At 41.5% G+C, this 21,249-nt stretch overlaps 1 long non-coding RNA gene across 1 annotated transcript; it reads right to left on the bottom strand.

The window, feature by feature from the left end:
- Positions 1-2,604: 2,604 nt before the first annotated feature.
- On the bottom strand, positions 2,605-19,177 carry LOC145532224 (uncharacterized). Its single transcript, XR_014073098.1, has 5 exons — positions 19,082-19,177; positions 18,659-18,753; positions 12,963-13,110; positions 9,570-9,757; positions 2,605-5,201 (listed from the first exon to the last, which is right to left on the bottom strand). It is a non-coding gene; the product is annotated as an uncharacterized LOC145532224 (long non-coding RNA).
- Between the last annotated feature and the right edge of the window lie 2,072 nt (positions 19,178-21,249).

The raw sequence follows: 21,249 nt of genomic DNA, 5'->3' as shown, positions 1-21,249 counted from the left end.
GGGGAAGCCTGGCATGCAGTTGAAGGAGTTTCAATGTTATTTTTTGGCTTGAAAAAAAAATCCACCGTGATCTTTTAAATTGCTTTCGATGTTATGAATCCTCACTCAGTGACCTTTGCTGTGTGTTTTCCAGACTCTTGGCTTCCCTTATATTACATTTTCCTTCCTTGACTTATTTCTGAGAAGGAGACCAGAATGCTCTGTGGCTTTTCTGAGCAGCAGGAACTTGCCATCAGCTCCTTGGCGTGAATCCGCACTTTCCTCCCAGCAGACTTAGTGATCATTTTTAACAAACATGTCCACATCGCTCTTCTGCTCAAAGCTTCCCATGGCTTTCCAGCTTCCTCAGAATAAATCTGAGGAAGTCCTCCCTGTTGTCTACGAGGTCCATCAGGATCTGTCCCAGACAACCCCCAGTCTATGGGCGTGGCCTTCCCGTCTGTTTTATGCGTCTCCAGCCCCATTAGCCCTGCCTTGAGGTCTGTCATCCCCCGAAGAACACATCCACTTCCGGCCCACAACGCTTGCTCTTACCACTGACTGGGTTGCGCTCCCCTCATAAAGGGGAGCTTTACACCCTTGTCCTTTCAGATCTCTCCTCAGATGCCCACTTCCCGAAAGATCTTCCAACTGCCCTATATAAACCTTCCAACTGTCATGCTCTATCGCCTTTATTTTTCTTTTTTTTTTTAATAAATTTATTTATTTTAGTTGGGGGCTAATTACTTTACAATATTGTAATAGTTTTTGCCATACATTGACATGAATCAGCCATGGGTCTACATGTGTTCCCCTTCCTGGACCCCCCACCCACCTCCCTCCCCATCCCATCCCTCTGGGTCATCCCATTGCCCCGGCCCTGAGCCCTTGTCTCACGCATCGAACATGGAATGGTGTTCTGTTTCACATATGATAATATATATGTTTCAATGCTATTCTCCCAGAACGTCCCACCCTCACCTTCTCCCTCAGAGTCCATAAAATTGTTCTATGCATCTGTGTCTCTTATTCTGTCTCGCATATAGGGTTATTGTTACCATCTTTCAAATTCCATATATATGCATTAGTATACTGTATTGTTGTTTTTCTTTCTGGCTTACTTCACTCTGTATAATGGGCTCCAGTTTCATCCATCTCAGTAGAACCGATTCAAATGTATTTTTTTAATGGCTGAGTAATATTCCATTGTGTATATGTACCACAGCTTCCTTATCCATTCGTCTGCTGATGGACATCTAGGTTGCTTCCATGTCCTGGCTATTGTAAACAGTGCTGCGATGAACATTGGGGTACACGCGTCTCTTTCAATTCTGGTTTCCTCGGTGTATATGCCCAGCAGTGGGATTGCTGGGTCATATGGCAGTTCTATTCCCAGTTTTTTAAGGAATCTCCACACTGTTCTCCATAGTGGCTGTACTAGTTTGCATTCCCACCAACAGTGTAAGAGGGTTCCCTTTTCTCCACACCCTCTCCAGCATTTATTGCTTGTAGACTTTTGGATAGCAGCCATTCTGACTGGTGTGAAATGATACCTCATTGTGGTTTTGATTTGCATTTCTCTAATAATGAGTGATGTTGAGCACCTTTTCATGTGTTTGTTAGCCATCTGTATGTCTTCTTTGGAGAAATGTCTGTTTAGTTCTTTGGCCCATTTTTTGATTGGGTCGTTTATTTTTCTGGAATTCAGCTGCAGAAGTTGCTTGTATATTTTTGAGATTAATTATTTGTCTGTTGCTTCATTTGCTATTATTTTCTCCCATTCTGAAGGCTGTCTTTTCACCTTGCTTATAGTTTCCTTTGTTGTGCAAAAGCTTTTAATTTTAATTAGGTCCCATTTGTTTATTTTTGCTTTTATTTCCAATATTCTGGGAGGTGGGTCATGGAGGATCCTGCTGTGATTTATGTCGGAGAGTGTTTTGCCTATGTTTTCCTCTAGGAGTTTTATAGTTTCTGGTCTTACGTTTAGATCTTTAATCCATTTTGAGTTTATTTTTGTGTACGGTGTTAGGAAGTGTTCTAGTTTCATTCTTTTACAAGTGGTTGACCAGTTTTCCCAGCACCACTTGTTAAAGAGATTGTCTTTTCTCCATTGTATATTCTTGTCTCCTTTGTCGAAGATAAGGTGTCCATATGTGCGTGGGTTTATCTCTGGGCTTTCTATTTTGTTCCAATGATCTATATTTCTATCTTTGTGCCAGTACCATACTGTCTTGATGACTGTGGCTTTGTAGTAGAGCCTGAAGTCAGGCAGGTTGATTCCTCCAGTTCCATTCTTCTTCCTCAAGATTGTTTTGGCTATTCGAGGTTTCTTATATTTCCATACAAATTGTGAGATGATTTGTTCTAGTTCTGTGAAAAATACCATTGGTAGCTTGATAGGGATTGCATTGAATCTATAGATTGCTTTGGGTAGTATACTCATTTTCACTATATTAATTCTTCCAATCCATGAACACGGTATATATTTTTCTTTATTTTTCTTTGAAGAACTTATTTCCAACTGTCATAATATCTTTTTCCATTTATCATCAGTTATCTATCTACCCACCCATCTTTCTATTTTGTGTCTAGTCACTAGAATCTAAGCTTCAGGAGATCAGAGACTTTCTTTTTTTTAACCACTGTATCTTTACTACACAGTATCAGTCCATGGGGTCGCAGAGAGCGGGACATGACTGAGCGACTGAACTGAACTCAATAAATCTTTAGTGAATGAATTAATACATGGATGACAGTAAGACCTAATCATATTCCAGTTATTAATAAAAGCATCTTCTCTATTCCTATGTGTCTATAGAGAATAGGGTTTTAAACATGAGGACCAGAGGATGGCTGTTTTAGAGGAACTGTTTAAAACGCACATTTCTGGGCAGAGCCGCTGAGTCTGAAAGCTTGGGTGGGGGGAGGTGCGCATTGAGCTCTAACATCTGTGTTCATAGCAAAGTCCTCAAGTGATTCTCTCATCAAAGCTTGAAATCCTTGGGGCTGTCCCATTGTATGAAAGAACAAATACCAGAGGGAATGGAATGGTGACAATGCAGGCAATGAGTTCCTTCTCAATGAAAGGCAGTCAATTGCCTTTTTTTTGAAGGAGTTGTCGTTCAGTTGCTAAGTTGTGTCTGACTCTGCAACTGTCATAATATTTTTTTCACCTATCAATTATCTATCTATCTACCTATCCATCTTTTCTTTCTTGTGTCTATCCACTAGAGTCTAAGCTCCAGCAGATCAGAGACTTTCTTTTCTTTAACGACTGTATCTTTACTACACAGTGTAAATGTGTAGACCCCATGGAGTGCAGTATTCCAGGCTTCCCTGCCCTTCACTATATCCCTGAGTTTGCTCAAACTGCTGTCCGTTGAGTCTGTGATGCCACCCAGCCATCTCATCCTCTGTCGTCCCCTTCTCCTCCTGTCCTCAATCTTTCCTATCCTCAATCAGCTCTTCGCATCAGGTGGCCAAAGTATTGGAGCTTCAGCTTCAGCACCAGTCTTTCCAAAGAATATTGAAAGAATAATGTAAAAAAAAAAAAGGTAGACGTAAACAATATCGTGCAAACTAAATTCATCAGTGGTGACTGGATACAATGATTACAGTCGGCCCTTATTTAAAAAAGAATTTTAAGAGATTCTAATTCTCCTGGGTCTATACAGCCCATATTATAATTCAGTAATAAGGTTCCTTATCATTTCCCAGATTCTCAAATTTACATAATGTAAGGAATATCCATGACATCAGAGACCACTATAATTCTGAGCCACCAGTAGTAATACGACTAATGGCAACTTCTTTTCCTTCTGAGAAGAACGTAATATCTTTAGGCCTCTCCTATTCAACTCTATCTATGGTTTTATCTAACAGCATGGGACACTTTGGAGGTCATTACACAGACCAAACAAGACACAATCCAGATTCTGCAGATGAGCCTGGTGATGGCAGAACAATTCTTAGAGGAGTCTGGGAAATAGGACTAACTGCATTTTCAAGTCACCCACGATTCTGGGTAATAACAATTATCTGTGCTACTTACTCATTCCAAAATATTTATGAGACTACATAAAGATATTAGGATAGCAATGAACATTACCATCATAATTGTTAACTCTGTGAACATTTAGTATGTATCTGGTTCTAGGACCTCATATAGGTGAACTCATTTAATCATCATGGCGACCCATGAGCTAGATACCGTTAATGTTCTCTGCAGTAGATGAAGAAAATAAAGCACAGATTGGTAGGTGTTGAAGTAATACACAAAATTATGTCAAGACACTTACATAATAGAAAATAACAAATTCTATAGAAGATCATTTCAACCTATTATACAGGTCTAAGGTTTTGAAAAGAAAGTGTCTGTGACAAAGGAATTAGGGAGGTATGAACATTTGCACTGGATAGTACATATCTTAAAGGAATTATAGGAATTAAAGGAAATATAGGAATTACGGGGTGTGGAGAAGAATGGGAAGAGGGGGAGGACGCGAAGTCATTCCAGGCAGGAAAATCCTCAACGCTTAAGTCATGCCTAGATTGGCATCTGGGCGCCTGTGCTGGAAGGGCCCATGCCCAGCCGCGTTGAGGGTTTCTAGGGATGTCACATATTGCTGGACTTGAGGCCTCACCTTGAACTCTGACTCTCCGTCTGTTCAAGTCAGCTCACCTGGCTCACTGCAAATTGCCAGGGGGAAGACCACAAAGTATGGGAGTGAGATCTTTGTCAACAAGTATTTGTTTTTTTCTTTTGGCATGAAACAAACTATGAAATTCAAGACCTAGAATGAGCCCCACCACGACATAAATCTTGAATATGGAGCACTTTCACTGTCTGCTCCTGGATAGCACCAGGGGGCGCTCTCACATCTTCTGTGGTTTCCTTTGCCCCAAGGCCATCGCAGTGAGGCAGGCCAGTAGGGAGACTCAGCCTGCTTTTGTGTAATGCCTGCTCACAGGCCCCTGCCTTCCTTGTGCTGAACCTAGGAGTAGGGTCTATGTCTCAGCTCCTGGCTCCGAGCACATAGCTTGGAGCTGCATGTCGTGGGCCAGGCCTCTGGTCCCCTTCTCCTCTGAAACCTCGCTGCTGCTCAGCATGGCTGCAGCCTGAAAGGCCGTCCTCTTCTGGCACTATTTTCATCACCCATCCTCAAGACTAAGAACTTCCTGTTGCTCACCACGCTGTTTCCTGTCTTCACCTCATCTTGCATCTGAAGCAAAACACAGTAGGTTTGTTTGTTTGTTTTGATGTGGACAATTTTTAAAGTCTGTATTGAATTTATTACAATATTGTTTCTATTTTATTATTATTATTTTTTAACCTACGTCACAAGGTATGTGAGATATTAGCTCCCTGACTAGGGATCGAACCCAGACCCCCTGCACTGGAAGGTGAAGTTTTAACCACTGGAACGCCACGTAAGGCCTGTGGTGGATCTTATGACACGCAGCTTAAGTTGCTGCTCTATCCTCTGTGTCCAGAAAGCTGGATACAAGTTCACTAATGGCTGATTTCAATATCTTCCCCATTAGCCCCGCTTGGAAGAGTATTAGAAATATCTGGGTTGAGGAAGATTTCTGTCCTTTTATCGGAAACATCAGCTTGTTCACTTTAAACTTGTTAGGGGAAAAAAAAATCTCCCTGCAACTAAAATAGTAATCGAAATCAACCTCAAGTAAGGAGTTGAAGCAGAGATGGAATGGGGGTTGGTTTACCAGGTAGAAAAATCTGTGCATTAGGAAAAGGTGGTGGTGGTGGGGTACTCTCTAGTTGTGGTGCAATTTACTCTTCTATGATTACATATTTATTTGTACATATGAAGGTCTTTTCTAAAAAAGAAGGAAGCTTGAATAATGAGTTTAAGATCTTTTGAGTGTTAACGATAATGATGATTGTGTTTGTATGTTGAGTCATGTAACATGAGCATAAAATAATCACATTAATATATTTTCCTAAATAACCTTCACTTCGTGAGACTCTTATTTGAATACTGTTATTGAGGGTAATACAATCCATTGAGTTTTTGTTTTTCTGGACAGAAGTTCCAAATTCATATTTAATTCCCTCAGCTTCCTCCTGTGCATCTGGTACAAACCTGAAGCCCGGGTGGGGCCTTTCGCACTGGATTATAAACTGTAAACAGTGGGTAGAGAGAGAAGCACAGAAAGAAGAAGCTCCCTTGAGCTCCCCTGATGAGAGAAGACTTAACATTTCTTGCCGCAGGTTTGAAACGTGGCCTCAGGGACCGCTGTTTGCTCACTCATTTCAAGAATCATCAGCGGCAGGCAGCTCCCTTTCTCCTGCAGTTCTGAGATTTACCACAAACAGGCACTGCTGTCTCGAATTCCACCCGCAGAGATACCAAACTGAAAGTTGGGGGGAAAAAATCAATGAGGGTGAGATCATTTCCTCCGCGCATCTTTCCACTTCGGGGGATGTTTTTCAATTAAAACGCCAGACACAGACAATCATCATTCATGGCCTGCCTCCTTCAGAGCTCGGTTGGAGGAAAGGGCCGGCAGGACCAAGGCTCTTTATTTTAAGGAGCTGCCTGCGCCATGGAAAGAGATGCCACAAATAGACCTGGGAAAAATAAGAGAATGGGGACTTAGCAGATGCTCAGAGTCGTTTTCCTTTATAAATATCTCTGTCCACTTCCCACTCTCTTCCATGTCACTGCAGGCCATTAGCACTCTATTTTTGTTGCCAACAAGGTCTGAGCTGGGGCCCTACCCTGCTTCTCCTCCCAGCAGATAATCTCACGGGGGCAGCACTCCTGGGCCCAGGGTTTGACATCTTGTTATTTTTCTGCCAGTAGATTGCAGTATCATAACAGCGGATACCTTGTGCCAAAGAACGGCTTCCAAGCTGACAAAGTTTAGGAGGGATTATCTTGAAGGTAAACTCCAGGATCTCAAAATGCTCTCCGGGCACTTTATTTAAACCCATTGCAAAACAGGTGACAAAAATATATACATCTCGAGGGTGACCTAGAAAACAGTATCATATCTTCTCCAGTTGCATAATCACCCAAAGAAGGCCTGCCTGAGTCTAGAGAACATAGATGGCCCGCTGGTTGTGATTACAATTGGGGTCCAAGAAAGGGGTCCACATTACCCTTGTTGCTGTTGTTCAGTTGCTCAGTCATGTCCGATTCCTTGTGAACCCATGGGCTGTAGCACGCCAGGCTTCCCTGTCCTTCACCATCTCCCAAAGTTTGCTCAAACTCATGTCCATTGAGTCATTGATGCCATCCAATCATTTTATTCTGTCGTCCCCTTCTCCTCCTGCCTTCAATATTTCCCAGCATCAGGGTCTTTTCCAATGAGTCGACTCTTCACATCAGGTGGCCAAAGTATTGGAGCTTCAACATCAGTCCTTCCGGTGAATATCCAGGGTTAATTTCCTTTCGGATGGACAGTATACAGATTATGAAGATTTAAGGTTTGATCTCCTTGCTGTTCAAGAGACCCTCAAGAGTCTTCTCCAGCCCTGCAGTTCGAAAGCATCAATATTTCAGTGCTCAGCCTTCATTATGGTCCACCTCTCACCCTAGATGTATCCAAAGACATCCTCTGATTTCCTACTCAAATTGCAATTCTACTGTGAATCCCTTTGCGATAAATTGTGATGTGGGGGTAGAAGGTGGATACTGCCTGAAGCTGCAGCCAGAAATCACAAGGTGGATACTGCCTGAAGCTGCAGCCAGAAATCACCTAGTGTGATTTCTACCTGAAGAACAATGGATTTGGATTCAAAGGAAGGACACAGAATCCAAGGGCAATGCTAAACAGAGGATACATAAAGAGGTCCCCCAGCCACCAGGCACATGGAGGCTGTGGGTATAAGGGGGACGGCTGGAGCCCCGAGGGGTGCTGAAAACAGAACTCAGCCTGATGTTGGACCATGTGAAGTGGCTCTTTTTTTTTTTTTTTTGGCCAGAATCAGATGGCTCTGGAGCCACGCGATCCTGAATACACACAGGGTCTGCCAATGCTGGTGGGCAGCCCTGCTCCAATCTAGGGCTGCTGGCTCCTGAACTCTTAGAATATAGAGCCTGCCTTGATCACACCTCCCAAGTGCCCTTGCATCACTACACTTTCCCTAAACTCATTGGGTTTTGGTGTCAATTGTCCTGAACCTTTCTTCTCTAACACATCCAACAAATGGCATCTCCGTGGAAGACGCTCCGTCAGTCAGCTTGGCCACAGTGCTGCTTGCTATACAATTAAACCAGAGGATGGTTTAGGCACATTTCATGTCCTACTAATTCTTATTCTGCCTTGTTTTCAATCATCAGATGACCCTGTGGCCTGGAAGGAGGCATTTGAGGGCCTGCTGGTCTATAAGATGGGGACCAAAGGAGAACCTATAGGAACAAGGTTTTCACAGGTGCATTTATTACCATCTCTACTGCAGATCAGTAAAAACTGCTGTAAAAAGTCTAATAGGCTTGGGCTTCATTTGGGGGTCTCTGGAAGATGGCATCATGATAAAAAAAAAAAAAAAGAGGCAGCTCCTGTCCAGGACTCTGTACTCCCTGGACCAAACGCCGGCTTCATGGGAAGCATCTGGGTGCCATGACAACCAGAGCTGCAGTGGATGGGAAGCTGCAGGCTGAACTGGGTGCTGCAACTTCTAGAAAGGAAAGAGAATAAAGAAGGGTCCACCTTCTAGTTCTCAACTCTGTCTCCTCTTTGTCAGAAAGCTGGGTGGAGTATGCAGATACACTACTTGGTAGGTCCTGAGGAGGGTAGGAAAATATCCCAGAAACCCAAAAAGTTCCTGTAAGTGATCTGACAGATTAAAAGACACTTTCATCCTTCCAGGTTCACATTTTAGAGAATTTCCCTATAGAGGAAATTTGAAGAATTTCTTAGAAAATAGTACAGAATAGACACCATATACCAAAATCCAGTCACATTCATGATTAGTTTTTTCATGCTTATCTTCTTTCCATTCATGAGCAAATAAGTCACAGTTGTCCTGCTGAACTCATCTGTACACACTCCAAGATCCAGTCCTGAGTTGTTCAGCTCCAGAAAGGCTTCCTTTAAACTATGATAGGTGGTCATACCTCTCGGTGGATTCATCACTATCAAAATATTCTGAGCCTGTGCTGTCTGTTGCACTGGCCTCTCATTCAAGAGCCTCAAGGTAAACAGATTTATGAGACGTGAATGTCAGATGAGGGGGACATTTTTTTATAATCACCTTCTCAGGGTAACACCAACAGAGGTGCCAACTATATTTTAAAGAATAACCTCATCTTGGGAATGAGTGTATAGGCTCCTACAAAGACTATTTTGAAGGGAAAAAAATACATTGGTCAAACTGTGCACTTTATGCATTCATATGTCAATTTCATTTCTCAAAATTGACTCATTTCTGGACCTTGATGGGCATAGATCACTTTTGGAAAGTGAATGTATTCCATTTGAAAGACTTTAGATAGTCAGCAGTTGGCTTCTCTTTGCAGAGGTTTCCCAAGTAACTACATTCAGCCCAGCAGATTCCTAGCCCAGGGTTTTAGAGAGATGACATTGACAAGGGTGATAAATGCAGGTAAAACACTCACGAGTTAAGAGGCTGACTCGGGCCAGGCAGCCCAGGGTGAGAGCCGAGTCACATACCAACGCTGGCAGGCCCCACCTGAATTCAGAATGCCTTGGCTCCAGAGCTGATTTTTTACCCTTTCTAGTTTCCAAAAATGGCCATTTCATGTGATTCCATTCAATTGTAAGCTCTGCTGCCTTAGGCTTGGGCCTGTAATCATAAACACAAACCAGATTTAATTTTCATGGGTGATTACTATTACTATGGTAGTACTATAGAACAGAAGTTAGGTAACCATTTATATGGAGAAGGAAATGGCAACCCACTCCAGTATTCTTGACTGGAAAATCCCATGGACAGAGGAGTCTGGCAGGCTAGAGTTCATGGGGTTGCGAAGAGTCAGACATGACTGACCGACTGAGCACAGCCATTTATGAGTGCTGGAGTATAGCCATGCTTTTGAGTTTTAAGTAAGTGTCAAACACCAAAGTTTGGATCTAAAGTAGCCTACATGCTCCCACGGGGTCCAAGCACCTTGGGTACCCAATATGTTTTTGACCGCATGAAACCTAAAAAGACTTATTCACTCTGACTATTCTGCAACGCAGTTGTAGACTGAGCGCTGATGATGAATTGACAGTGAGCTTCTATTAGGTACAAAGCAGAAGGATGACTCTTTGATATAATTACAGAGAGTTACACACAGAATGGTAAATGCCTTTCAAAACCATTTGGTCGGCAAAAATTCAATTCAACCCACACCGAGCCACCAGTCACACCAGTGTTTACCCGTTGTTTATTTTACTCTTCTGAACCCCACACAATTTCTTTTGTCAGGTCATCTCCTAAGGCTAAATGGAAACTAACTCCTACCCACAGAAAATATTGCAGTTGACCAAAAAATTTCCTTTGGGTTTTTCCGTAAGATGTTATGGGAAAACCTGAACGAACTTTTTTGTCCAACCCGATATATTCAGATTGCTTGTTAAGCAGCTTTATTTAAAAAGGGTTACAAGGACAAACCAGAGGTAGAAGCCAGTTGTCACTGGATTCAGACTGAGTAGTTGGATTTTTCATCTTATTTTATGCTCCAAGGAAACAACTGAATCTAAAAAACATAGAATCTTTTAGAATGCATGCTACACTTCTACACTTGTCTTCTAGTGCGATGATCAGTTTTTCCACAACTTAAAAAGATAGCTTTGTACTTTTGTTGTTGAACTCCATACATGTGAAATTACTCACTGACAAAAAGACTCTTGAATCTTAAAATTTATTCTCATGGTCTCCAAACTTTTAAAATGCAATGGTAACATTCTCTAATAAATCAATGCCTACTATATGCTTGGGGTAAAATAATTAGTAATGAGAAGAGAAGTAATTTATATTCCAAGTAGTCATTTTGATAAATGCATTTCAGGAGCCTCTTTTTTGTGAAATGGATGGCATGGAGATTGCTTTCATTGGAGATTTGGTTGGCAGAGGAATTTGGGTAAAAACTAAGGTGAATAAAGACTCTGCCATTTTCTTGCTGTTCACCTTTGCTAAAATGGTTAGCATTATCATTGATGTATAACTTCTCAGCAAAATTCTTTTAAAGTCAGTTGTTCCTTGTATAAGGATACATCTATCTTATTTTATTTTTATTATTACTTTTTTAGATGTGCAGCCTGGCATGTGGGATCTTAGCTCCCCAACTAGGGATCAACCCAGCTCCCCCTGCTGTGGAGGCTCAAACCTTGACCATTGGACTTGCAGAGAAGTCCCAGGATATATTTATTTTAACATTAGGAAACGTCATCTATGAAGTTACTTCATCCAATGTGAACCTAAATTGCAATGCATCACAAGACACTGAAATCAAACCATCACTGAGGACACACCATTCCTTATGATAAGAGACTCCTCCTGCCCCCTATGTGGCATCTAAACCATATAAGACCAATGAGGGCCTTGGTCTTAACTGGCATTTTAAATAGTATTCAAAAGAATTTATTTTTAAAGAAGGCAAGTGGAAACAGAATACAAACATTTCCTCCTAAACCCCAATGAATCGCCTTATGTACTTGCTCACTCACCCGTCTTAAGACCATTGGTTTAAGATTACTGTCTCTTAAACTGTGAGTCACTGGCACCAGAATTGTGAGAAATAACTATTTAAAATGTAGATTTCTAAAGTCTATTTTGGATGAAATTTTTCACGTTTTTGAAAGTGCAGTCTGATAATCTTTATTTGAATAATAATAAATATTGAATACGTGGTTAGATACTTCTCCAAAACTTTATATATATATATTAAACAATTTGATCCTTAGACCAACACTATTGGGTATATATTCTTCTTATGCCCATTTTACAAGTGGAGAAGTTGAGGCACAGAGAGGTTAAATAACTTTCCCAAGGATCCATGTTAATATCTGGCAGAATCTGGATTCAAAACCAGAACTGGAATTAAAAATACTCTTAAGCACTGTGATGTTACTTCTCTAGATGATTCTAGTACACGTGTGGTTTAGAATCTCTGATTTACATGATTTTCTGAACACTTGAAATTGGATGTATATGAAGATCATACTTAGCTGTTTCTGTGTCAAGTTATTTGTAAGATCAACAGGAGTTAATTTTTATTGATAAACATTAGCCTCGTTAGATTAGTAAATAATATGTCCCAGGAAAATAGAAAATTAAATATGCCAAAATGTACACAGTATTTGATAACTTCCTTAATTAATTTATAAATAATGACTAAAATTGCAAGGTTTTTTTTTTTTCTCTCTTACTTAGTGTTTTAACAAGACAAAAGAGGTCATGCTGCTGTCTGAACCCACGTGCCACTTCTTAGCAAGAGTAACTGAGAACAAATATTTCTAGAGCAGTGTCCCTGGCATCAGAATAAAAGAAGCAGCTCCATTTGGATGTTCTGTGCAGGTGGGGTCTATTTTTAGTCTCTCCAGCTATATCTGTGAAGTGGAGGATAGCAGATGATCCAGTCTCTTAACCAGTGCTCAAAGACAAATACCCCATTAAAACAGCGGTAGCACCGAAGACACAGAGGTGTTGCTCTTGGGGTCTCAATGCAGCCAGGATCTCTGACTAGGTTTCACTTAGGGGTTGAGTATATGAGTGATATGTAGTAAAGTGCTGCAACATCACCAAGGGAGTGTGTTAAAAATACAAATCCGGGACTTCTCTGGCAATCCAATGGTTAAGCCTTCACCTTCCAATGCAGCCGGTGTGGGTTAGATCCCTGGTCAGGGAGCTAAGTTCCCACATGGTCCCTTGGCCATAAAACCAAAACATAAAATACAGAAACAATATTGTAACCAATTCAATAGAGACAAAAAATGGCCCACAGCAAATAAATAAATAAATAAATAATTAATACTTATAATAAATCTGAAAAAAAAATACAAACCCTTGGGACTCACTTTCAGAGGTTCTGTCCAATGAGGTTTCCAGGACTCACATTTTATGAGATCCCAGGTGAGTTCAGTGAAGGTGCTTTGATTACCACATTGAGGAAAAAATAATGAAGAAAAGAGTTTCCACTAGAATGGATATAACTGGAACAGAAGATAACACTCTGAATATTGAAAACTGTCAATCATGTAGAGAAGCACAGAGATGGACGTCAAAATTTTGTTTTTTCCTCTTTCCACCTCAAAAGATGGAAAGAGGAGAAAACAAAAGACCATGGAAAATGATGAATACAGGAGGCAAGGAAAGGAATGAAGCTAATTCTCAAAGGTCCTTCCTCAGCTGCCTCTTTCTTTGGCTGAGAACAAGGACAAAAAAGCCATTGTATATCACCCCTGGTCTGCATGACGTCTGATGGCCAAAGAAGGTGACCGTTTGGGGGCCATCTTTTGATCACCATGTAGGGCCACACAGAGGTCGCACTGGGAATCAACAGATCAACCAGGAGCCAAGGGTGGTCTATTCTGGTGCATCTGGTTCCTGCAGGAGGACGTGATTGGATTGTTTGACTAATGGGCTGGCAGGAAACTAAAACCTGCTACTCATGGACTCGCCTGGTCCTCTTGATAAGAACTGTTTGGTGAGTGGGTCTTATCCACTAGAGCAACGCAGGGAAAGAAACTGCAGCTATACCATTTGAGTCTCTGCCAGCTTCAGAGGTCAAGGTGGCACATAATATTTGTAATATTGTGATTATAATAAGAAATGTGGGCCTGGTCTTTATTCTGTTCCTGGCACAGAGCTTCTGAAATCCTTGGAACTTCCTAAGCACTGAGAACAATAAAGGTGTCTTTTATTATGTTGATGAAGTGACTTTTGGAAAGCCCCTGCAGTGACAAAAATTGGAGCCTTGGGTTGCCAGGGGAACCAGCCAGGAGATTAGAGGTGGGAACTTTCAGTCTCAAACCTAGACCTCCAGGGAGGAAAGAGGGGCTAGAGATTGAGTTCAGTCAATGGCCAATGATTTAATCAACCGTGCCTATGTGTGAAGCCTCTATAAAAATTCTGAAGGATTGGGTTTGGAGCACTTCCAGGTTGGTGAACACGTGGAGATTCAGGGAGACTGGTGAGCCCAGAGGGCATGGAAGCTTCACATTCCCACCCCTACCCCTACCCCACCCCTGCCCCGCCCCACCACACACATCACTTGCTCTGTGCATTCCTTCCATCTGGCTGTCCCTGAGCCTTTTATGGTATCCTTTTATGATAAATCAATAATCGAGTAAGCCAAATGTTTCTCTAAGTTTTTGAGCTGCTCTGGCAAATTAATCCAAACAGAGAGGTTTGTGGGAACCTCTAATCTCTAGCCGAATGGTCACCTGGGCTTCTGATTGATGTCTTAAGGTGAGGAGGACAGCCTTGTGGGACTAAGCCCTTATCAGTGGACTTTGATGCTGTCTCCAGGTAGATAGTGGCAGAGTTGGGTTGGATACTAGGACCCCTAGCTGTGTCAGAGTTGCTGGGTGGTATGAAAAGAGAAACCACAGGCACACATTGAAACTGGCATCAGGTAGGTTTCTTTTCTCTGATCATTTGCTCCCTACCTGAAAATGTCAGGCTGTAAAGGGAAATCCAGGATGTGCTAGTATATTAAAGTTACCTGTGGTGCAACACTGCTCATATTTGTTGTGTTTCCTCACCTGTTGACTTCTTTCATTCACACACAGTTTTTACCGCTCAGTGTTTAAATGGCTGCTCCATTATTTTAATCTTTGACTCAGAGGCGGCCATGAGTAAGAGCCCCCATCCGTAGGTACTAGAAGTAAATATATTTCACAGACAAGAAGACACTGTGCATATTTCTTCACCATGGAAATTTGCAGCATGATGGACAGAGGAGCCTGGTAGGCTACGGTCCATGGGGTCACCAAGAGTCGGACACGACAGAGCGACTTCACTTTCACTTTTCAACAGAAGGGCTTGAAGAACGGAGTTGTCCCCTTGCTGGTGTGTGGTGTTCCACACCCAAAGCATGCACTCTCCTGAGACTCAAATTTGAGTTGAAGGTTCTTGATGAGGAGACTCTCTGAATGGTGGCTTACTGAATGCACATGGGGCAAGAGCACCCTTTCTCCTTGGGGGGTTTATTTAGTGGTAACGTCAGACACACACAGACACAGTTCAGGAGGTGTGAAGGGAGAGCCAGGTGAATTTTGAGATGTTGAAGATCTTACACACTGATTCCTGCATGGTGGCTCTCAAATAGAACACATTCACTTGGGTGTTCATGCCAACACATGCTCATCCATCATCATGGCTCTTGGGCTGGATCAGAAATATTGAAGTTAAAGGACTTCCCTGGTGGTCCCAGGGATTAAGAATCACCTCCCAAAGCAGGAGGCTTAGGTTTGATTCCTAATCAGGAAACTAAGATCCCAAATGTTTCAGGATAACTAAGCCTGTGTGCCACAACCAGAGAAGCCTACGTGCCTCAACAAAAGACCCAGCCCAGCCCCCTTCCTTCCAAAAAAAGAAATATTGAACAATTAAGTAAATGAGTTACTTTAGAGCCAGAGCCCCATGTTAGCTCTGCCTTCATTTTATGCTGTGGATTCTGACTGAATGATAACTCTAGCTTGTTGCCTGTTTTCTGTTGTTTTCCTTAATGTTGCTGCTATGGGGTTTAAACCAATTTGGGTTTGCACCAGCTGGGTTTACAATAATCTAATAAATAAAATGTTTTACAAGCTAAATGAAAACCAAAACCCTGTAGCTTAGAAATAAGTATTTAAAGATAGTAAGTAGATTCATAATGGAGATAAAGAAGGCAAACTCTTTCAAAGATCAGATAATTAGATAACATCTGACGAGGATGAAACACGGGAAGGAGGTAAAGCACATTCTGGTACATGGAAATATGGGAGTGAAATAAATGATGGCACAGCAGGCTGTCTCTGTGGAGCATGAACTGAGCTTCAGTTTGCTCTTTGTAAAACAAGTGGGCTTCCTGATGGCTCAGATGGTAATCTGCCTGCAATGAAGGAGACTTGGCTTTGATCCCTTGGTTGGCAAGATCCCCTGGAGAAGGAAATGGCTATCCACTCCAGTATTCTTGCCTGGAGAATTCCATGGACTAAAGAAGCCTGGTGAGCTACAGTCCATGAGGTCGCAAAGAGTCGGACATGACTGAGCAACTAAGCACACACAAAAAACAAGTGAATCTGGAACAGAGTCAGCACTGTCGAGGTCCTGCTGCAAGCTTCTATAGTGAAATATTTACTAAATTGCGCCTTAAAATAAAACCAAGGGCTATAACTCAGAAATGAGTGACAATGCCAAGAAAGTCAGTGGACAGCAAGGATTTCCAAAGTGGACCACAGCATCGGAAAATGTTTGAAAACACCAACTCACAGGGGAAACAGCAGCCCTGGGCTTGGGGAAGATGTTTCAAAACATGAGCCTTGGGATTTCTCTGGTGGTCCAGTGCTTAAGAATCTGCCTTGCAATGCAAGGGACTTGGGTTTGATTCCTGGTCAGGGAGCTAAGATCACACATGGCATGGGGATACTAAGCCTGCAGACCACAACTACTAGAGAGTCCGTGTGCGGTGACTAAGGCCTGATGCAGTCATTAAAGAAATAAATAGATATTTTTTAAATAAAAAATAAATAAATTTTGGTCCTTTCCCAGGGGGAAAGGAATCTAATAAAGGAGACAGATGATGGGCAAGTAAACAATGAGATGCAGTAAAGAATAGATGTAAGGGGGGGTCCATCCTAGGAGGCTGGGGAGATAATACATGGATGCATTCTGTTAGGGGAAATTCCCCCATTGTGGACCTTCCATGGAATTTTTTCTTGCCTTCAAGTGTCCTGACTCATGAGTGTAAGAGAAACAGATCAGCTTTTCGAATATGTCATTTTAGACCTTGTATGTCTTCAGAAGTGCTAAAAGGCACAGTGGAGCTGCCAATGTATTGCCTTATTCAAAAAAAAAGCACTTTCGTTGTGGTGTTTTCCAGGCAACTATCTTCTGTTTTCATCTTTCCTTGACTCAAATTCATAAGGTCATTGAATTTTAGAGCTTTATGTAACCTGAAAGAGAATCTTGTCTGACCTATCCATTTGATTAAGAGTGAAAATTTTTTTTGAGTAAAGCAGATTTGGGTTAAAACCACTGCTCTATTGCTGAGAAACCTTAGACAATTTACTTAAGTTCTTTTAGCCTTGATGGCATAACTGAAATGAATTTACATCAAAATGAATGTACAGTCGGGCTCCAGAATCACTGCTGATGGTGACTGCAGCCGTGAAATTAAAAGACGCTTACTACTTGGAAGGAAGGTTATGGCCAACCTAGATAGCATGTTTAAAAGCAGAGACATTACTTTGTCAACAAAAGTCCGTCTAGTCAAGACTATGGTTTTTCCAGTGGTCATGTATGGATGTGAGAGTTGGATGGTGAAGAAAGCTGAGCGCCGCAGAATTGATGCTTTTGAACTGTGGTGTTGGAGAAGACTCTTGAGAGTTTCTTGGACTGCAAGGAGATCCAATCAATCCATCCTAAAAGAGATCAATCCTGGGTGTTCATTGGAAGGTCTGATATTGAAGCTGAAACTCCAATACTTTGGCCACCTCATGCGAAGGGTTGACTCATTGGAAACGACCCTAATGCTGGGTAGGATTGGGGGCGGGAGGAGAAGGGGACGACAGAGGATGAGATGGTTGGATGGCATCGCTGACTCGATGAACATGGGTTTGGGTAGACTCCGGGAGTTGGTGATGGACAGAGAGGCCTGGCGTGCTGCAATTCATGGGGTCGCAGAGAGTCGGACACGACTGAGCGACTGAACTGAACTGAATGTACAGTGCTTGGTACAGTAATCTCTCATAAGTAATTCATGATTATTATTATTTTTCAGTCCCAGGTAGACTAAGTTACTTGTCCAAGGCCATTCAGCAAGGCGAGGAGGAATTCAGATTAGTAAGAAGTTCTCCAGGGGGCTCTTACTACTATATGACATTAGTTTGTGGACCCCTCCCAAACAATATTTACTTTTCAAGTTTGATATTGAAACTCCAACTAAAAATCATAATTTATCTACTTAAAAAGTAATAGTAATATATAGTGGGACTATATATAACCTTGTTCTGTATTTTCCAAGTCTCCTGTAAATCTGTTATCATACTTTCATAATTAAAAAAAATTTTTTTTTTAATTTACTTCTCAAAAAAAAAAAAAGAAACATCAAAAGTGCAATTTAGGGCTTCTCTGATAGTCCAGTAGTTAAGAATTCTCCTTGCAATGCAAGGGACACCATTTCGATCCCTTGCCCAGGGGAGATCTCACGTGCAGGGGGAACTGAGCCAGTGAGCTGAAACTACTGAGCACAATCAAGTGGAGTCTGTGCTCCTCCACAAGAGAAGCCTGGGCACCACAGCGAGAAAGCAGTCCCTCCTCTCTGCAACTAAACGGAGCCCATGTGCAGCAATGAAGACTCAACACAGCCAAAAAATAAATAAATAAGGAAAGAAAGAAAGAAATATATTTTTAAGTGTGATTTATTGCACTCCAACTCTGTGCTCAAGTACTCTGTCAGGTGTTTATAAATGATATCTCATTTCATTGTTACCATAATCTGAAACATAGTTATTGTTCTACTCTAAAAAATTGAGGCTTAGAGAAATAACTCACCAAAGTCAGGTCTGTCTGTCCCCCAAACCTATCCATGCATGAATTGCATTGAATTCCTGTATTGTCCAAATGGAAACTGGGCTGGAGGAAGTCTCCTTAGTAGACAAAGAACATGCAATTTCACATAAAGGAGTGATGAAAACCACCAAGCAAGAGTCAGAATTACTAATCTTTATTTGACTAAAAACTTTGTTAAACGGACCCTCCTACTTTGAACATCTGCTCTGACTCATCTGATTCACAGCAATGTGCTCTGCTAGGTCTGGAATGAAGAATGAAATGAGATGACTGCTAAATGTCTACCAAAAGACACTCCCCCCTTCTTATATGTTAATATACTTCGGCCACAGCTCTCCAGCTAGACTGTTTGTTTTAACTTGTGGTTACACGTGATTAGGTGTGGCCGTAAGACTAAGTTCTCACCAATGATGTGTGAGTTTTGGATGTAAGCCATATGGATGTGCTATCTTCCACCATCTGCTCTCCCCTATAGCTCGCTGTTCTGGGACAGAAAGTGGCAGAAATCCAGCTCTGACCATGGAGGGGAGGCCTCTATGTGGGTGACAGATACCATTGTGACTGGAGAGGTACCCTGGAAGGATCTGCTTTGCTTACCTTGAAACTGGCAGCTGAGAGAGAAACCTCCATATCCTTCAAGGCACTGTGTCCCATGGTCTCTTTTCTGGCAGCTGTTCAGCTTTATCATAACTTAAACAGGGATGAAATAACTGGGGAAAGACTCCCTGGAGAAACGGACTTGAGTGGTACCTCAAAATATTTATTAAAGATTAATCAAATGCAAAGAGAAAAGGCAAAGACAGAGAAGAAAGTCATTTATCATTGTATGTTAGTGATCAGACACTCCTTTGTCCATTATAAAAGAAAGCAATCAAATCTGTTCTTAGTGAGAGTTTCACATTTTGACAGAATAGAATTGCTTAATAATGTAAAAAGCATACTCTAAATGCAAATTTCCAATAGATTAAATATCTTTAATTTTCATTAAAGTGTCTAGACCTAGCTTCTCTATCCACAATTCAAGGAATTTTTAATGGAAAAAGAGGATTTACTGTGGTTCTCTTTGTGGTTACAGAAAATTGTAGGATAAAACCAACTCTAATCCTATGGCACAACTGGAAAAGGCACAAGCAATTACAATTTGACTGTATCAGCTGTATCCTTAGTTAAGCAACCCTACAACGTATCTTTTTTATTTTTAAAAAAAATTTTATTGGAATATAGTTTCTTTACAATGTTGTGTTAGTTTCTACTGTATAGCAAGGTGAGTCAGTTATACGTATACATATGTCTCCTCTCTTTTGGATTTCCTTCCCATTTCGGTCACCACCGAGCATTGTATCTTTTTAAAAGGGACGTTTCTCTTGAGATGTGATAGAAATAACCAGCACTAGGCTTGCTATCATAAACTAGAAAACCACTCTGAGACCTTGGATGAGAATCAATATAGGACTAATAAGCTAATGAAAAGAAAAACAAAGCAGTAAGCCCTACCTACAGTCACTCTGGTTTTCTGCCTGGAGGCATTTTGGGGGGCAGCATTCAGGCAGGAGAAACTTGATAAGATCATAGGCTCACTGAATTGAGGAAGCAGAGATCAGAGTCTGTAGGGATTGAGTTGAGTGGCATTTATAGCACAAAGTTCCAAAAGGCAGAAAGATACGTACACAGAAAAAGAGTCCCAGAGACACGCATGAGATTACCTTAGTATTGTGGAGTACTAAATGGGTCATGCAAGAGGGTAAAAGTCTCTGAGGCTGAGAAAATTGAAGGCAGGAGGAGAAGGGGACAACAAAGGACGAGAGGGTTGGATGGCATCACTGACTCGATGGACATGAGTTTGAGCAAGCTCCGGGAGATGGTGAAGGACAGGGAAGCCTGGCGTGCTGCAGTCCGTGGGGTCACAAAGAGTCAGACACGACTGAGCGACTGAACAACAACAACGACAATGGCCTTTGTATGCTAAAAATGCCCACAGTTCAGCCAGGGCACACAATGAACATGCTGCAATGAACACAGAGGTGCGTGTCTCTTTTCTAATTATGGGTTTCTCCAGATACATGCCCAGGAGTGGGATATATGCCCCCACCTGGCCACCTCCTTTCCTTTTTTAGAACATTTTACTCCAGTAACAAGAGATGAGGGGCCAGCTCTCTCGCTCATCATAGCCCACCTTAAATACAGAAAGAAACTAATTCACCTGCGGACTCTATGTTTTCTGTCCAAGAGGAAATCCCATTCACGATAACTATAAAAATGACAGAATTATCAATCCCAGTTTAAAAGGTTAATAACTACTCATTGTGTCACAATGAATGTGATGCTAAAAAATAAATTATTTGCTATAGAGTGGGAACAGAGATAAAAAACAAGGGTAATGAATGCTAGAGTATGAAAAAGATGAGCAAAACTTTTAAGGGTGATAAAAAGACTCATTAACTTGACGGTAGTGATGGTTTCCTGGGAGTTTATTATGTCAAAATTCATCAGATAATACACTTTAAATAGGGACAATTTATTTACATCAATTATACCTCAATAAAGTCGTAAAGCAAAACAAACCAACAGTTTTA

The sequence above is a fragment of the Giraffa tippelskirchi genome, chromosome 13 (genome assembly GCF_054371585.1).
Source record: "Giraffa tippelskirchi isolate mGirTip1 chromosome 13, T2T-mGirTip1v1.2.pri, whole genome shotgun sequence".
NCBI classification, from domain to species: Eukaryota; Metazoa; Chordata; class Mammalia; order Artiodactyla; family Giraffidae; genus Giraffa; species Giraffa tippelskirchi.
This window is presented reverse-complemented; position numbering and strand designations above follow the sequence as displayed.